The 2740-nt window shown below is 46.3% G+C and overlaps 1 protein-coding gene across 3 annotated transcripts in view; it reads left to right on the top strand.

Moving 5' to 3' along the window:
- FUT8 (fucosyltransferase 8) overlaps window positions 1-2740 on the top strand; it is a 353615-nt gene that overhangs the window by 85933 nt on the left and 264942 nt on the right. The gene's annotated exons all lie outside the window — the stretch shown is intronic.

Raw genomic sequence — 2740 nt, 5'->3', positions numbered from 1 at the left:
CCCCCCCCCCCCCCCCCCCGGCGCCCGAGTCCAGTGTGTCCAGCCACTTGGCAACCCCCCTCTCTCTGCTGTCAAATCTGCTGCCAGTTTTCTCGCATTCAGGGGCGGGCCCCCACACAGGCTGATTTGCCTCAGGCTTTGCACCCTGCTCCAGTCGTCTCTGGGCTTGAGGCACTCTTTGTTAAAATCAAGGCACCCCAGCTTTTAGTTTTCACTCATTTTTTGACTATGGGAATATAATAGAGCAATGTTTCTATTGAAAATAACTCTGAAAGATTACATCAGGTTAGAATGTTCTAACACCATGGATTACTTTTTGAAATCTGTGTTTATTTTGTGAATCATGTTTTGCCCCCGTAACAGTGCTAACATTGTGGCATTCTGTCACGCCCTTGAAAGTATCTCAAGGCATCTCAAAGTGTCATGGCATCCTGGTTGAGAATCACTGGGCTAGAGTTGGAAAGGGTAAAAGTAGATCTTTTAGAGAATCTCAGAAATAACTTGAGGATGCTTTCTACCAAGTCAGTTGGACTATTTAAGCTCAGTGTGAAATCTATGACACTCCTAGGCTGCAGAGGAATTTAAAAGTGTGAAGGAAGATGCTCTCAATAAATAGGATTGTTATGGAGGAGGAAAATTTTACACATCTACTTCCTTTGGATCTTTTCTGCTGTCCCCTCCCCGTATCCCAGTTTTCCATTTGCTGTGGAAAAATGTGCATTTTTGTCTTTTAACAGAGGAAAACACAGGTTTTCTCCTTTAAAGGAGAAAATCATAGATGTCTCCTTTAAAAGAGAAAAACATGGGAAACCCTAGATTTGCTCTTGCTGGCTGGCAGCTTATCAGCCTGCAAGGCCCCTGTGCACACAAACATACATGTGGCCAGCAATACAGCCAGGCAGGGCTGTGGAGAGCAGTTTCTGCAGGTCTCTCCAGGTAAGTTTATGGGGGGAGGGGAGGCGGCACAGGTGATGTGGCAGGGGGATAAGCCAATGCAGTGGGTTGGGGCACATGCTCCCCCAAGATTTCTGTACCCACAGCAGAATGCAGGGCTGCAGCTGGGCCAGACCAGCTCTGAGCAGGAACTGCCTTCATGGGCCAGTGGGTGGGACCTGGCAGGGGAGTGAGTGCCATGCTGACATGGCCAAGGTGAGGTGCCCTCTGCCTGCCCAGCAGCAGCAGGGGCAAACTCCATGCTGCCGTCATCGTGCCTCACCTTTTTGGCCAGGGCAGTGCAGTACTCCCTCCTGTGCCTGGTCCCACCTGCTGTGCTGTGGAGGCAGCTGCTGCCCAGAGATGGTCCAGCCCAGGCTACAGCCCTGTTGTGAATGCAGAAATCTTGGGGAGCATGCATCTCTCCTGCCCCCACATCATGTCACTCATATGTGGCATGTGCACACACCCCACTCTTTCTCACACACTGGGAATGGGGGGCTATGGGTTGGGAGTGAGGGGGGCAATAGCATGAACAGAGGCAGGGCATCAGCATATCATGGCTGCTCAGCACCACAAAGTAGTGGGCGAGGACAGCTGCAGCTGGACCCATGTTCTGGTGAGCAAAGGAGCCAGGGGAGTGCTCATTTTTTTTAAATGATAAAAAACCAAAATCAAATGCCAAAATTATAGATTTTTAAAATTTATTGTATTATAATGATTTGAGGCATGGGTAGGCTTCCAAATTACTTAAAATTGTATATATATCAATAAAACATTGTGTTCAACTGATACCTATGTATGTATGTATGTAGTGGCATTTCATTTTAATCACAGAAACATGAGGATTTAGGGCTTTTAATCAGAGAATTTGGGATTTTTAAACAGAAAAAGAGAATCCCTGATCATCAGCTATCTTAGGGGTGAGCATAATATGGCCCATGGGTAGATGGCCACCAACTCATTGTATCTGGCTTTCTGGTGGCTTTGGCGTGGTGCTGGGCGGGTGGTATTGCTTCCACCCAGCAGCATTAGCCCTTGACATGGCAACATTAGCTGTGGACCTGGACAGGGGTTCCACTGTGTTGGGTGGGCAGTAGAGAGGGATGGATGTGGCCCTCAACAGGTCCCCAAAACTCATTAAGTAGCCCTCCAGCTGAAATAATTGCCCACGCCTGAGCTAACTGTCCTTCAGGTTTGTGTCTCTGCCAAGGAGATGTAGACTTGGATATTAGCTATGTACTTCTGGCATTTTAGCTTAGCTCATACTAATAGTTTCAGCTTCATATATTTAAGAGGACAGGAGAGAATTGATGAATCAGTGCTCCCAGCTCTGATCTATACCCTTTGCAGATTGCTCTAGAAGAAAAAAAACAACTGCTATTATGCTTTAGGGATCAGCAAGGAAAGATGGGTTATTTTAGAATATTTCATCTTACCTACAAAGTTTTTGTAGATAGGACTAGAGCGTTTAGGGCTTAGAAATGTCTAGAGTTGCAGAGAGATTCAGCAGGATGAAGATGTGTATGCTCTTCATTTTTATGGACAGATAGAGGTCATGTCTGCTTTTTTTGCCTCATTTCCTGATCTGCATCCTGATCGGGAAGTTGCTTGCACATTGGCATCCAAGGAGTATCACTGAAGACTATTTTAATCAAGTTTTTAGTTAGGATGCTTTAGAATGTAAGGCTATGGCCTGGCATTAGGGAAGTTGCCAGTGCAGCACATTGGTTTGTTTATGATTGATTGGCATGTTATAGAATAGGGACCTCCTTTTTCAGAAGAAAGAGTTTGGCTGCTTACACAA

Source organism: Gavialis gangeticus, unplaced genomic scaffold (assembly GCF_001723915.1).
Source record: "Gavialis gangeticus isolate Ggan-Ray unplaced genomic scaffold, GavGan_comp1, whole genome shotgun sequence".
Taxonomy (NCBI): Eukaryota; Metazoa; Chordata; order Crocodylia; family Gavialidae; genus Gavialis; species Gavialis gangeticus.
The sequence above is the reverse complement of the archived record's forward strand: the minus strand, read 5'-3'. Positions and strand labels throughout refer to the sequence as shown.